This window comes from Eschrichtius robustus, chromosome X (assembly GCF_028021215.1).
Source record: "Eschrichtius robustus isolate mEscRob2 chromosome X, mEscRob2.pri, whole genome shotgun sequence".
NCBI classification, from domain to species: Eukaryota; Metazoa; Chordata; class Mammalia; order Artiodactyla; family Eschrichtiidae; genus Eschrichtius; species Eschrichtius robustus.
Genome location: NC_090845.1, coordinates 39,903,120 through 39,919,741, shown reverse-complemented (window position 1 = coordinate 39,919,741; position 16,622 = coordinate 39,903,120). Strand labels below are relative to the sequence as shown.

At 41.1% G+C, this 16,622-nt stretch overlaps 1 pseudogene; it reads left to right on the top strand.

Annotated features, from left to right (window-relative positions):
- The first annotated feature begins 12,018 nt into the window (after positions 1-12,018).
- Positions 12,019-12,119, top strand: LOC137757502 (U6 spliceosomal RNA; annotated as a pseudogene).
- Positions 12,120-16,622: the final 4,503 nt, after the last annotated feature.

Genomic DNA, 16,622 nt, shown 5'->3' with positions numbered 1-16,622 from the left:
CTTCATTACTTTAAGGAGGCCTCTATTAGTTAAAGTGTTCTCACTTTTAAGCAACTGAAACCAACTTTGACAAAATTAGAAACAACAATAAAACGTGGAGTGAAATTTAATAGAAAAGTACTTGGTATATCTTACAGAATTAAATGAATTGTTAGCCCCAGGGCACTTCCAGGGCCCTCGGGAGAAAGCATTCACAGAGTTTCTCCCTAAAGAGTTATGATCAGCAGGGAGTTGGTGCCAACGCCTCTCCAGTACTGTCTCTGTTCCAAGGTCCAAATTTCCAAAAGAGAGAGCCTCACCTACCCCAGTGGAGTTGGGTTTCTACCTCCCCATCAGCCATGCCAGGGGGAATGAGGTCGCAGAGTACAGACACGGACGTGAACGCCTCCCCTGAGTTTCATGACATGTCCAGGAAAAGGGTGTTCACCACAACCCTGAAGCCATTGTGAGCCTGACTGAGCATCATCTCAGCAAAGGGAAACCACTGAGTCATGTGACCCAGAGGATTTGAAAAATGCATCCTCCTCCCTATTAGAGAGTTGAGACACAGGCTTGACAGACACCATGTGACGAACTAGAGGCTCATCTCATGTCCCTAGTGACCACAGGCTGTAATTACCGGGCTGTAAATGGTTAAGGATCACACAATGTGTCTCAAACTCCATATGTTCCAGCACTTCTTGCTGGCAAGCAAAGTACATGGAATTTGAGATTCCACAGCACAAAACAAGGCAAGATACAAAGAAACAGAAACAAATTCAATCAAGGCAGTAGGGGATTTTTGCAAAACATGTGGGAGTTTTGCTCTCACAAATCAGCATTCCTCAAGCCATGCCATGCCAACATGTTGAGGTCAGTTTTGAGGTGAGTTGTGAGGAAATGTATTTTTACTAATACTGGTTTAAATAGCAAAGTTTAAGAACCAGTTTCTTAAATAAAAAGAATATCTATGAATACATATATTCCCCCTAATAACATCAGGGTCACATATACATATACTTTCTCTAGGGGGAGAGAAAGGGGTGGTGTTAGAGGCCCCATATAACCTTGGGCAAGCCCAGGGGTGTATGTCACACATGTGGCTGTCATCTGATATCATTGGTAGAGAAAAACTTCAAAACAGCTGCCCAAAGTGATGTCATTGCTGATCTGCCAAGAACAGGGAAGTTTAAAAGTATCCTGGGCTCCTGGTACTGGTTCAAGTTCTGTCTTGTGTTAAGAAAAATTATCCAAAACTGGGAACTTAAGCAGGAGAATGATGGCATATCCTTTGAATGTCATTTTAACCAGGTTCACCCAAAAACTATTTGACTGTACAGGAGAATGCACTTGTGTTTGGCTTTGCTATTTTCTATCTGATCGGGGCCCCAAGACTGTGAAGTTAGATGTTAATTTGCATCTTTTTGTCCAGTAGAAAAGGTGACATTTCTTTTCTATTTCATTTTCTTTTTTATGTTCCCATAAAACATTTACCAGTTTTGTCTTTATTAGCAAATTCATTTCAGCATTCCTTTGACAGTATATATAAATATGTGTCCTTTGAACCAGCCTCACCATCTTGCTGGTACCCTCATTAATTAATGAAATGAATAAAATCTTTGACATGTGTCCATTCTATATTTGCATAAGAGTCATGTTTTTAACATTTTGAAGATTATACTTCAACATGAGGAATGAGTCTGCAATTTTCCAGTTTCCTCAAATGCAGGGTAGTGGGTAAGCTGGGTTCCAAGATCCCTTCCAGTGCCAATACTGTATGATTTCTTCAATAAAATTATGGTATAAAATATTCAGTGGGGTAACTTATTTGTTAGAGAAATTTTCAAAGGGAAAGTTTCAGAAAGGTTTAAGGATGATTATATTTTAAAAAATGAACTTCAGCTAAACAAAGAATCTCAAAATTATCACCACGTAAACTGAGTACCCAGCAATTAAGAGACAGAGTCTGCTAGAGTCTGGCAAAAGCATCCTACCTTGTCTGGAGATGGTTGTTAATCCTCACAGTGCCTGCCTCGTGGAATAGAGTTTGATCACCTGATGAATACGAGAGCCAGAAAATGATCCCTGACTCCTCTTATTCTTGCAGATGAGAGCCTATAGCATCCAATGGTGAAGAGCAATCCGACCAGGTCACTTGGCTTCTTGCTACCCAAAGTGTGGACCAAGGACCAGCTGCAAAGACATCTCTTGGGAATGCGTTAGGAGTGCAGAATATCGGATCCAGGCCAGACCTAGTGAAACAAAATCTACATTTTAACAATATCCCCTGGTGATTGATATGCACAGAAAGTTTGAGAAGCAGTGATCTGGCTGCAGGTTCCCAAGATGGTTCCCAACCCTGGCTGCACTTGAGAAGTTTTTGCGCTTACAGAGTTGGGGTATTATTAGTATCTGTCGTAGCAGGATGGGAAAGAAGATGACAGATGGAAAACATAAGCCACTCTTCTCAAGTCAAGACTGTAAGAAAAAGCCCAACAAGGGCTTTTACCAATACCAGACTTGTTCAGTTTGGGTTCTAGGAAAGGAGACAGGGAGAGGGAAGGCTAAAGGGCTACAGGGAGGAAGGGAGGAAGTTGAAGAATGACAAGCTTGTGGATTCTTCTCTTGATTATTTCCCCCAGGGATGAAGGAGTTTGTGGCTGGCCAGGATGTCTGTCCCCTGTTCAGGCTAATTTTATTCTGTGAGTTTATCCAGAGTTTAAGAGCAATAATCAGGGGCCATAAAGCCCCAAAGGTCTCAGAAAGCACAAGTAAGGGGAAGGACAGGCTTTACCGTTCTTAACAAAGTCCCTTTCCTCATTCTGCATCCCAGACAGGGAATATTGCTTTATTCAAAAATCTATAGTAAGAAACTCCCATACTAATCAAGTTAAACTACTCACTATCACAACCTGCAGTTGCCATTTTTAGAAACACTGTGCTGTGAACACAAGACGATTGGGTTAAGTACCAGTGGCCTGCAAATGTGGGCCCAAATACTTGTCATAGACATATTCTGACAACTGCATCCAACAATCTGTTTAGCAGTTTCCTGTGCTTTATTCCTTCAATTATGAAGTGCTGCTTGTGGGGCTGGTGGGTTCAGGGGAATCAAAGAGAGCTGTCGGGTGCTACAGAAAGTCTCTTTGGAAAACTTTAAATTAAAAACGATGGTGTATGTAAATTAAACCGATGAGTTTATTGGGGGTACATTAGTCAGGATAATGCTAGCTGCTATGATAATAAACAAACCCAAAATGTATAGTGGTTCAAAACAATAGAAGCTTATTTGGCCCTCAGATAAAGTCCAAAATGGGTGCTCTAACCAGAGACTCAGGGCCTGGGGCTCAGGCTCACTCCACCTTGAGGCACTGACATCTTAAACATGTGGCTTTCAAGATTGCCACGTTTGTCTGCATCAAGCCAGTGGCGTGGGAAAAGCCTTGATGGAGCCCACGTGGAAAGCTTTTATAGGTCAAACCTGAAAGAGGCACATTACTCCTGATCACATTTTATTAGCTAGAATTCAGTGCCTTGGCCACATCAAACCATGAGGGAGGCTGGAAAATGTAGACTAGCTGTGTGCCCAGAGAGGAAATGGGTTCCGTAACCATTTTTGCCACAGTGGGTCAAGAGCATCATTTAAAAATGGGATATAGGGACTTCCCTGGTGGCGCAGTAGATAAGAAACCACCTGCCAATGCAGGGGACATGGGTTCCATCCCTGGTCCGGGAAGATTCCACATGCCGCGGAGCAGCTAAGCCCGTGTGCCACAACTACTGAGCCTGCACTCTAGATCTCACGAGCCACAACTACTGAAGCCCACACACCTAGAGCCCGTGCTCCGCAACAAGAGAAGCCACCGCAATGAGAAGCCCGTGCACCACAATGAAGAGTAGCCCCCGCTCGCCACAACAAGAGAAAGTCCGCACGCAGCAACAAAGACCCAATGCAGCCAAAAATAAATAAAATTAAATCTTTTTTAAAAAATGGGATACAACACAATAGAATAGATCAAACTGAGTTTGACCTGGCATATAGGAAGGGTTAGTGTAGTTTTGGAAAAGCCTTCAGTCACTTATATATTTGTATACATGCATGTATGAACTGGGTTGAAGTATAAAATGTATTTCTTACACTGGGTCACGGCCAAAAGTTAAAGCTATTCTACCAAAGAAAGATCCCTATAGACAACATTAGAAGAGCTAGCAGAAGGAGAAAAGGAGGGCTTAGGCCCTGAAGGGGGTTTTTAAATCATTGAGAAGCTGAGCAAGTGTGAATATGCTTAAATATTCATAAAGTGACAGCAACATCTAAAAACCAGACACAGCTGTGTGGACTGGGCTGATCCTGAGAAATACTGGCACATGAGTCAGGTTGGACTTAGGTGCCCATTTACCCCTCTGATAGCAGCCCACCCCTACTCTCTAGGTACCTCACCTGTGCCCATGCACGCCAAGGATGAGGTGATAATTTCGTTGTTCCCAGCAGAACATGCATGGAAAACCCACCATGAATCAAAAGAATGAGGCTGCTAAAGTTAGATAAAGGGCTGCTTTCTTCATTTTAGGGCAAAGACTCTGGTCTCAGTACAACTTTAAATCATATCACACATCACATGAAGAGCCACTCTCTCCATGCTCTGTGGTGCTGTGTATGAGCACATGCGTGTGCACATGGCTATGCTTGAGCACATGCGTGTGCACATGTGTATGCTTGAGCACATGCTGACCTGTGTGCTGAGGCTCAGGAGAGGTAGAATGATAGAAAGTTCCAAAAGCATAGAGAATTCTTAGCATAAATAAAATGAATGGAGCCAGGTTGATCTATTTTGATGAGACTTGATATAGGAAATTATTTCAGTGGGCTTTTCTAGGGAGAGACAGGGCATACAGTTGACCTTTGAACAACACAGGTTTGAACTGCTCAGGTCCCCTTGTAGGCGAGTTTTTTTCAATAAATACATACTACACTATTACACGATCCGGGGTTGGTTGAATCTGTGGACGTGGACCTGAGGATGCGGAACCATGAATATGGAGGGCTGACTGTAAACTTTTAGGTGAATTTTTGACCGAGGTGGGGAAGGGGGTTTAGCAGCTCTAACCCCTTCGTTGTTCAAGGGCCAACTGTAGTTTGGAAAAATACAGCAGAAATGACATTTTGAGTGTAGGGACCCTTTGGTGAGCCATAGAACATGCTTTAGGGTTGAAGTCAGCAGACCTATATTTGAGTCCCAAAGAGATAGTTTATTCTTCCCATCATACAGATAAGGAAACTCAGAGTCATAGAGGTTACACCCAAGGTCTTTCAGCTCATAGGTGGAACTGGCACTCAAAGAAGTAGGCTCAGTAATGGGAAAGGACAAGAATCTACCAAGCAGGACTGTCTAGCTGGGGGCAGAACATGCTGGGACAGCAGGAAATTCAGTTGGTGGCTGAGGGCACCCTGAAAGATGCAGTTAACTGGGGCTCTTGAGCATCGGGACAGAGATAGCCATCCTTACTAGGGTGCCCTGGGCCCTTGTTTCACCAGGAGAAAAGGATGAGGCAACAGCAAGATGCAAAGGCGGTGGACATTCTGTGAAATGCCATCAGCTAGATGCATCCCATCTCTTCCCTGCTGTACTATATTCCCTGGGGGATACACACACACACACACACACACACACACACACACACACACACACACACTCCTATATATTTATATATATTCTAAATTTAAAAGAAAAAGCTTAATCATCTGTAAAACGGGCACCCAACTCAATTTTCCCATGCAGATCTATAAATCTAGCCCCTCCCTTCCCCATTCCCCCTCCCACGACCCACCGGAACAGGGCTGGAGACAGTCACTTCTTAGAAACACTAAAAATATACATTACATCATTCCTCCTCCACAGTCTCTAACCCCCCTACAACAAACCAAGTAATTTGAGCCCCTCTGCAAGGCCTGCCATAGCTTCCCTTTGAGGTCTGTGTTTTCCCTATTTATCGTACCTGGGAGACTGACAGACATATGTTTTATGATACATTATATATTAGGCTTGGCTAGAGGTTCCATTTCCATTAAAGATGACTAAAGCACTAAGGCATAGCTGCCTGGACCTCCCCTGCCATTTGTCCTCTGAAGCTATTCTCTAAGCTGTATTTCTGTCTTTTAGTATGACATTTGCTCACAAAATGGACAGAACTTGGCTGTTAAAAACCAAAGACTCTTTGCTCCTACAATATTTTATAGAACAGAGCACTGGAGCCCTCTTCTTAAATTCCTCCAGTTCTCGGTTCTGACAATTGCCCAAAATAGACGAGTGCTCCCCAAAGCTGCAAAATCACATCTCTCTTTAAAATACCAGCTAAAACTGAGAAAGAGAAAATAAAAACAGATCTACTTTTTCAAAATGGGGTTATGCAAGTTGCTGCTCCCTTCAGGCATTTGTTCAGCAATTGGCACCCAGTTCCTGCACAGTAATTGGTTAAATGCTCACCCTCATTCATAAGACACATACTTGGGAAGAGTACTGCTCTTCAACACTGTTTTTAAACTTAGAAAGATGCCTTTAGACCAATTTAGACACTATGTTCTTGCACAGGTATTAGTAAAATAAGCAAAAGACAGTGCATAAAAGTTGAAGCAACATCAGGAAAAACCCAACCTTCATTAACATTATGAACTATGATTTAAGACTGGTAAGGGGAAAAAATTAACTTCATTTATTCCATGCAAGAGTCATTGATTAATTGAAAATACACATCAAAGAGCTTCATTTGCATATAGCAGCTCTGGTACCCCAAGAAACTTTGTGTTGGAAGGGATTCCCTATGGCACACACACAGACACACAGAGACCCCAAAACACTACAGGAGCCATCACTCCCTCTGACTATGAAGGATGTCCATCTAGCTTCATGAGTATATTGATAGCCAGGCCCAAAGAGAACACTGAGTCTAACAATGCACAAACAGACACACAGCAATTTATAGATGTATAAATATGTAAAGAAGAAGAGAAACATATCCTTTAGTAATTTTTTTTAATCTGGAAGTTTTCTCCACAAGTGGTTTTCCAGCCTCTATTTCCCACAATTAGTGTCTTATGAAGGAAAACATTCCCCCTCCTTCTCAATTTTCCATCCTGAAGACTATTCCAAAAATGTGTGTGGCTGCCCCATCCACATCAGCCTTCACATTCACTGCCACGTAGAGTGGCAAACTTCTGGGGCACTGATTACTCATCCTCTCTCTGAATACAGGATGCTCAGTCTCTTTGTAAGTCTCCTTTTGAAAGGTGATGAGATATTAAAGAGGCATATCAATGGAACTTGCTCCACCCTTGCCCCACCCAAGATGTGCAGGCACTACTCCAAATATGAATCTGCTCTGTTCTGAGAAGCGTTCCAGTTTGGGTGTTGTCTGTGGCAAACACAACCACAGAAGGTCATTACTGGAGCAGGACTTCCAGAATAGCTGAGTGAGGAGCTTGGTAAATCCTCTTCCCAAAGAGCAACAATAAAACTGGACAAAATTGTCAAAAACAACAATTTCTGGAATCTGGAAATTGACCAAATGCAAAAAACAGATAAGCACTTATTTAAGAAAAACTATTGAATCTCAGTAAGAACAGGGAGAGTTTACTGTGTTTCTGCCTGAAGCTGTTCCCTGCCTCTCAGCTCTGAGGCACAAGGGTTCTGCAAGGGCAAGGCAGGCCATAAGCACCAGCAGCTCCATTGCTAAAGGGCTTGACATGATTTGGAGTAAGCATAGAAAAATTCATGCCCAGGGGCATTGTTGAAAACAGTAGCAATCTCGGCAGTAAATAATCAAAGAAGACCAAAAAAGCTAGTTTGAGATTGCCATACTGGTTGGGTATGCCCTCAGAAAGCGAAAAAAATTATCAGTGAGATCTGGGGATCAAGACAGCCACGGTCAGCCTTGATAAGCTCCCAAATATCCCTGGGGGTCTGAAAGGCTATGTGTTTACACTCAGAAGAGACTGGAGAGGTCCTTAGTGAGCTACTCATCCTTGGATGAATGTGAAACTTTGCAAGCACAGAAAGCAAAAGCTGTGAAGGACTTGTACAGTACCTAAACTCTGAATGTCATTTCCCAAACACACAGATCCACTGGCAAGGGTAAAAGCCCTACTGGCTCAAGGTGTTTAAACAAAACATCTGACCAATCTTTGGCTAACCACTAAGTTATGCTAACCAAGGAGCAACCCCAGAAAACCAGGCTTAAACATAAAATCAAAAATTATTTTTTTTAAATTGGAGTGGGGGGTTTTTTATCTAAAGAAAACAAAAACACCAATTTGAAAATATATATGCACCTCCATGTTCACTGCAGCATTATTTACAATAGCCAAGATATGGAAACAACCTAAGTGTCCATCAATGAATGAATGGATAAAGAAGACGTGAGATAGATATAGATATATATATAGATATATATATAGATATATATACACATATGTGTGTGTATATATATATATACTATTCAGCCATAAAAAAGAATGAGATCTTGCCATCTGCAATAACATGGATGGACCACGGGGACATTATGCTAAGTGAAATAAGTCATACAGAGAAAGACAAATACCATACGATCTCACTTATATGTAGAATCAAAAAAAATGAGCTCATAGATACAAAGGACAGATTGATGATTGCCAGAGGCGGGGAGTTGATGGGTGTGTGAAATGGGTAAAGGCAGTCAAAAGGTTCAAACGTCCAGTTATAAAATAAATAAGTCATAGGGATGTAATGTACAGCATAGTAACTATAGTTAATAATACTGTACAGCATATTTGAAAGTTGCTAAGGCAGTAAAAGTCCTCATCACAAGAAAAAAAATTTTTGTAACTATTATGGTGATGAATGTTAACTAGACTTATTGTGATGACAATTTCACAATATATACAATATCAAATGTTGTACACTTGAAACTAATATGATTTTATATGCTAGTTATACCTCAATTTTTAAAAAGAATTGTTTTCTTAAAATATTGAGTAGAGACATCAGTGATTGCACACTACCAGGGAGAGAGACACCATAGAATTAGTCCAGGCAAGTCACTAAACAAATAAACACCAAAAAAACAAAAACAGCAACAATAAAACCAGGGGAGAGGAGAATAAGAATCCAGAGATGCTATAATACATTATCGAAAATGTCCAGTTTTCAACAAAAAGTTATGAGGCATGCAAAAAACAAAAACAGGACAGGGTGACCCATACACAAGAAAAAAAGGCAGGCAATAGAAGCTGTTTCTGAAAGATCTCAGGTGATGGACTTACCAGACAAAGAATTCAAAGCAGGTATTACAAATATGTTCAAAGAACTAAAGGAAACCATGTTTAAAGAATTAAAAGGGGGGAGGAGCCCTTGTGGGCCTGGCCTGCCCGCTGCCAGAACGCGGAGTCTCTGCCTCAGCTAGGGGCCAGCAGCCTGAGTGGGAGAGACGCTCCGCCGCCAAGGGCTCGGTGGCAGAGCAGTTCTGCGGCTCTCTTCCTCCCTGTCTCCGGGCCTGGCGCGGGATGCCAGTCACCCCGAGCTTTCCCCGCACTGGCGTGCCTCCAAAAGCTCGCTTCTGCCCTGGCTACAGCTCAGCGCCCCGTGCTGGCTGGCACTTTTCTGCTGCTTGGAAGGAAAGAAGATCTTCAAGCTGCAACTACAGGAAGGTGTGGGGAAGACTATTCCTGTTCCAGTGGCAAAACCTGGGACAATCTTGGCATATTTCAGAAAATCCAAGGATAAGAAATTCAGCCAGGCTTTGCAAGGGACTAAAATGAACAGCACCCAAACCAGAGCAATCAAGACAACCCAGAAACCAAGGGCACACATCAAGAAGGTGGCTGTCTAAATGCCAAGAAGAAAGCTCTCACCAGAACCCAATCATGCTGGCACCCCAATCTCAGACTTCCATCCTCCAGAATGTCAAAACTCACCAGTGGAACTACATCATTAAATAACCAAAAATGTCTGTTTTTTTTTTAACTTGACTGCATATGTATGTTTGTATAATAGTTGTTAACTACACATTCTAGTGTCCTTGTTTTTTTTTCTTTAGTATTAAGAGGCTACAATAAGAAGCCCACTAGGAATGGTGACAGTGAAGGAAATAATTGGCTCTCTGGGAGATAAATGGTAAAATCAATATTAGATTATAGGTCAGCAGACTTATGACAGACCAGATGGCTTCTGGCTGAAGTTTTAACATATTTAAAGAAAAAAAGGTGCCACACAGAAGGGGCATCAGTCAACTGTGGAAATGCAGGAAAAGAAGCCAAGACTTTGGGCAAAAGGTAATGATCATGAAAGGAAGAAGGGACCCTAGTCATTAGACATCAAGTTACTTATGTCCCACAGGCAAGGTTGGCCCTTAAGATTTGGAGCCAGGGGACGGCTCTTAAGTCTTTCTGATCTGAATGGAAAGTCCAACTCTATTGTGAAAACGACCAACAGGTATTCTCACCTGTTGCCATTAAACATTCAATTCATCTAACTCCCATTGTTTTGATTCCATGCTCACCAAGAAATCTAATTTCCACATCTGCCTCTCTGTTATATGGTCCTTGTCACCATAATATTTCACAGTAAATTATTAAAACAGACTTTGGTTAATGTTTATTGCATGACCACATAGTTTGGCCATGGGGAAGCAATGTGCCAACCCTGCTGACTCAAATACTTATAGTTCGTGTAAAAGTTATATTTCTCAGTGCATATAAATAAATTGATTCTTTGATATTTAAAAAAAGAATTAAAAGGAAATATAACAATAGCAACTCATCAAATACAGAATACCAATAAAGAGACAAAAATTATTTTAAAAGGACCATTTTGAAATTCTGGAGTTTAGAACTACAATAACTGAAAGGAAAAATTCACTAGAGGGACACAACAACAGACTTAAGCTGGCAGAAGAAAGAATCAGCAAACTTGAAGGTAAATCAATAGAAATTGTCCAATCCAAAGAACTGAAAAAAAACATAATGAAGAAATATTAGCAGAATCTGAGAGATCTGTGAGACATCATTAAGTATACCAACATAAGCGTACATGGAGTCCAAGAAGAAGAGAGAGAAAAAGGGGTAGAAAGGAACATTTGAAGACATAATGGCCAAAAACGTTATCAAACTTCATCAAAAACATTAATCTACACATTCAAGAAGCTCAGTGAACTCCAAGTAGAAAAAAACACAAAGAAATCCACACTGAGATACGTCATAGTTGAAGTGTTGAAAGCCAAAGAAAAAGAGAAAATATTGAAAGTAGCAAGAGAAAAACAATCCATCACATACAATGGGGAGGGGACTCAATAGTTTAACACCAGAAACGGTGGAGGCCCAGAAAGCAGGAGGGTGACATATTCAAAGTACTGAAAGAAAAAAAAAATCAACCAAGAATCTCATGTCCAGCAAAAATGAAGGCAAAATAAAGACATTCCCAGATAAAGATGACTTGCCGTATAAAGAATACTAAATACTAAAGGAAATTCTTCAGGCTGAAAAGAAATGGCACTAGACAGTAATTCAAATTCACACAAAGAAATAAAGCGTATGAATAAAGGTAATTATGTAGTTAAATAAAAAAGATAGAATAAAGAGAGTTTTTCTCGTTTCTTCTCTTAACATATTTAAAAAAGAATCGCATAAAGAATAGCTATAATTGGAGGAATATAGCATATAAAGAAGTAATACATATGACAATAGTATCACAAAGGAAGGGGGAGGCAATAGAGCAATATTGGAGCAGTTTCTATATTTTACTGGAATTAAGTTAGCATTATCTGAAATAGATTGTTTTTAAGTTTAGAAGCATATTATAATTCCTCCAGAAGAAGCACTAAGAAAATCATTCCAAAAAATTAAAAACAAAGGAATTTAAAGGGGACACTAGAAAAAAATTATTTAATACAAAAAAAGGTAATAAAGGAGGAATACAGGAACAAAAAGACATGATACATAGAAAATAAATAAAAATCGAGAGATATGATACAAATACATCAATACCTACATTAAAAAATAAATGATTATATGCACTTTGGCATCACATACATGAAAATGGCAATGAGATGAAAAAGATTAGCATGGCCCCTTTGCAAGGATGATATGCAAATTTAAAGTGCTCCATATTTTTTTGAGTGAAAAAAGCCAATCCCAAATTGTTACATAACACATGGTTCCCTTTATATAACATTTTTGAAATGATGAAATTTTAGAAACAGGGGTCAGATTAGTGTTTGCCAAGGGTCAGGGAGGGGCAAGGGTGGTGGTGGCAGGGAAGTGGGAGTGGTTATAAAAGGGCAACAGGAGTGATCCTTGTGGTGTTGAAACTGTTCAGTTCCTTGACTGTGGTGGTGGATACACCAACCTACACAGGTGACAAAACTGTATAGGACTTAATAAAGTTATGGTCCCCCACTCCACCCCCCCCCCACACACAAATGAGTATAAATAAAACTAGGAAAATCTGAATAAGAGCTATGGATCATATCAATGTCAATACCCAGGTTATAATATTATACTGTAGTTTTACAAAATGTTACCGTTGCAGAAAACTAGCCAAAGTGTACCACGGACCACTCTGTATTATTTCTTAGACCTGCATGTATCAATGCAATTTTATAGAGAAACAAAAATCTTTTCAACAAAAGGCACTGGGACAACTGGATATCCACATGAAAAAAGATGAATTTAGATGCTTTCCTCACACTATCCACAAAAATTAACTCATAGTGCATCATAGACCTAAAATGAAGAGGTAAAAGTATAAAACTTTCAGAAGAAAATACAGGAGAAAAACTTTATGACCTCGATCTAGGCAAAGAGTTCTTAGATACAACATCAAAAATACAATCAATGAAAGAAAAATGATAAATTGCACTGTATAAAAATTTAAAACTTTGCTCTTCAAAAGGCACTTTTAAGAAAATTAATAGACAAGCCACAAACTGAGAGGAAATATTTGTAAATTATATATCTGATAAAGGATTTGTATCCAGAGTATGTATAGAACTCTTACAACACAACAGTAAAAAGACAAACAACCCAGTTAAATTTTTGGCAAAAGATTTGAATAGACATTTCAGCAAAGAAACCTATAAATAATAAATATGTACAAAGATGCTCAACATCATTATTCATTAGTGAAATTCAAATTATAACTACAATGAGCTATCATTTCACACCCACTAGAATGGCTATCATCAAAAAAGATAGACAGTAATAAGTGTTGGCAAGGATATACAGAAACTAGACTCTTCCTTTAGCATATGACTCATCAACTCCACTCCTGGTTATTTATGAAAGAGAAATAAAAACATACATCCATACAATGACTTGTACATACATGTTCATAGCACCATTATTCATAATGGGCAAAAGGTGGAAACAATCAAATATCCATCAACTGGCAATGGAGAAACAAATGTATATCCATACAGTAGAATCCTATCAGGCAATAAAAAGCGATGAAGTTCTTATACATGCTACAATGTGGCTGAATTTCAAAAAACATTATGCTGAGTGAAAGAAGCCAGACCCAAAAGACCATATACACGATATGATTTCATTCTGATGAAATGTCCAAAAAAGGCAAATCTATAAATACAAAAAGCAGATTAACGGTTGCCTAGGGCTGGAGGTGGAAGGGTTACAAATGGGCATGAGAGATCTTTTGGAGGTGATGGAAGTGTTCCAAAACTGGATTGTGGTGATCTTTAGTCAACTCTATAAATTCAGCAATCATTGAATTCTTCATTCAAGAATCACTGAATTGTACACTTAAAAGGAGTGAACTCAGGGTATGTAAATTACGCTTTAATAAATCTGTTTAAAAAAATAAACGCAACCATTACCAGGAAAGGCTATCCCTAAATAAATTACAAATAAACATGTTAAGCACCCCCAGAACAGCTTAGTGTGAATGAGTTTACTAGAAGCACAGCCTGAAGAAATTAATTCCTAGCAGCAGAAGGCTGATTTCAACAAAGAGAGACCTTACAGGGAGCAAGAGGGGCACAGCCCTGTGCTTCCCATACCAGGAGGTTTCCCTACCCAATCACTGCATCTATTACTCTTAATCTTATTCCTTTGGGAAAGGGAAATAGAAATCAAAGTACAATTTATGCTTTTCTAAAGATCTTAAGAAGTATTTCCCATTGAGGGAGTCTTGATTTTCAAACAAGTGTTTCAAAATAAGGTATCAGATGTCATTCCACATAGAAGACCAATAGTGAATCCAGGGGCTTAAGAAGGACTCAACCAGTCTGTAGCCATTTACTACACTGGAAACAGGCTCATATGACTCATTTTAATTACACTCTCCTGCCACACACACTCACAACAAATTAACAACCAACTTTCATAGATAATCATAACAATTGCTACTTATTGTGTGTCAGTCATTGTAGTCAGGGCTTCAACCCTCTCAACAAACATAACCCTTTGAGTCAGGATCTATCTTTATCACTACTTTACAGATGAGGAGTCTGAGGCCCGAAGAGGTTATAAAACTTGCCCACTGTCAGGCATCTGATAATTATGAAGCTGAGATTCTTCTCTATAAGCCTTCTAACTGCAGAGGCTACATTCTCAGCCCCTACACTCTAGGGCAGTCTTTCTCAAACTTTCTTTTTAACCACAAGTTGCGAGTAAAAAATACATTCTACATCATAATCCAGGACGTACAAGTTTACCTACAAGTGAAGCTCCATGAAACAATACTTAACCTTACTATGCACAATGCACACTGATATTTTTATTCTATTTATCTTATTGTACTCTTTAATATCTTGGGCAATACCACTAACTCCATTTCATGACATATTCATGGATCACCACTCACAATTTAAAAAAAAAACACTACTACTTATAAAACGTGTAAATGTCACATTGAGATGAGACTCTAGAGAAACTTTGAAGATCTCTGTAGACCAGTCCGTCAAAGTCAAGTGCCTGACAGCCTGGTTATCCACTCACTCTACAGCCCTTCACCCACAAGAGGAAGGAGGAAGAGAGAGCTAAAAGCCAGCCCGAGTGGGTCACCCAGTGAATGGCCCCTAATCAAGTGTGCATTAGCCAGAACCTGGCCATGGGGATGGCAGGAAAAGAGAGAAGCAATCCATTTGCCTGAATAAAGTGCGCCAAAACAGAATTCTTAGCAACAAACCCAGAAACCAAGAGATTCTAAGAAAAATCTCATTTACCTAGGACTAGAGTATCATGGGTAGGCCAGTATCAAACTCACCTTGCCTTAATACCACCTCAAGATACTTTATAAGGGACAGACCTTCAAGATGGCTAAGGAGTAAGATATGGAGATCACCTTCCTCCCCACAAATGCATCAGAAATACATCTACATGTGGAACAACTCCTACAGAACACCTACTGAACGCTGGCAGAAGACCTCAGACCTCCCAAAAGGCAAGAAACTCCCCACGTACCTGGGTAGGGCAAAAGAAAAAAGAAAAAACAGAGACAAAAGAATAGGGATGGGACCTGCACCAGTGGGACAGAACTGTGAAGGAGGAAAGGTTTCCACACACTAGGAAGCCCCTTTGCGGGCAGAGACTGCGGGTGGCGGAGGGGGGAAACTTTGGCACCACGGAGGAGAGCGCAGCAACAGCGGTGCAGAGGGCAACGGAGAGATTCCCACACAGAGGATCGGTGCCGACCAGCACTCACCAGCCCGAGAGGCTTGTCTGCTCACCCGCCGGGGCAGGTGGGGGCTGGGAGCTGAGGCTCGGGCTTCAGAGGTCAGATCCGAGGGAGAGGACTGGGGTTGGCTGCGTGAACGCAACCTGAAGGGGACTAGTGCGCCACAAATAGCCAGGAGGGAGTCCGGGAAAAAGTCTGGACCTGCCAGAGAGGCAAGAGACCTTTGTTTCGGGGTGTGTGAGGAGAGGGGATTCCTTCCCAGTGTGTCCACAGAAGGCAGAGCACCGCCTAAGCGAGCTCCAGAGATGGGCACAAGCTGCGGCTATCAGCTCAGACCCCAGAGACCGGCATGAACTGCTAACACTGTGGGCGCCGCCACCAAGAATCCTGTGTGCAATCGCAGGTCACTCTCCACACCACCCCCAGGAACCTGTGCAGCCTGCCACTGCCAGGGCCCCATGATCCAGGGACAACTTCCCCAGGAGAAAACATGGCGTGCCTCAGGCTGTTGCAAGGTCACCTCAGCCTCTGCCACCTCAGGCTCGCAATGCATTCCATGACTACCGTACCCCTCCCTCCCCAGTGCCCGAGTGAGCAAGAGAACCCTAACCAGCTGCTGCTTTAACTCCCTCCTGTCTGGGTGGGGAACAGATTCCTGAGGGTGGCCTACACACAGAGGCAGGGCAAAAACCAAAGGTAAAACCCAGGAGCTGTGCAAACAAAGAAGAAAAAGGGAAATTTCTCTGTGCAGCCTCAGGAGCAGCAGATTAAATCCCCACAATCAACTTGATAAACACTACACCTGAAGAATACCTGACGAGACAACATATGTTCCCAAAATTAAGGCCGAGGACTTCGGGAGCAACTGTAGACTTGGGGTTTGCTTTCTGCGTCAAATTTGTTTCTGGTTTTATGTTTATCTTAGTTTGGTATTTAGAGCTTACTGTCATGGGTGGATTTGTTTATTGGTTTGGTTGCTCT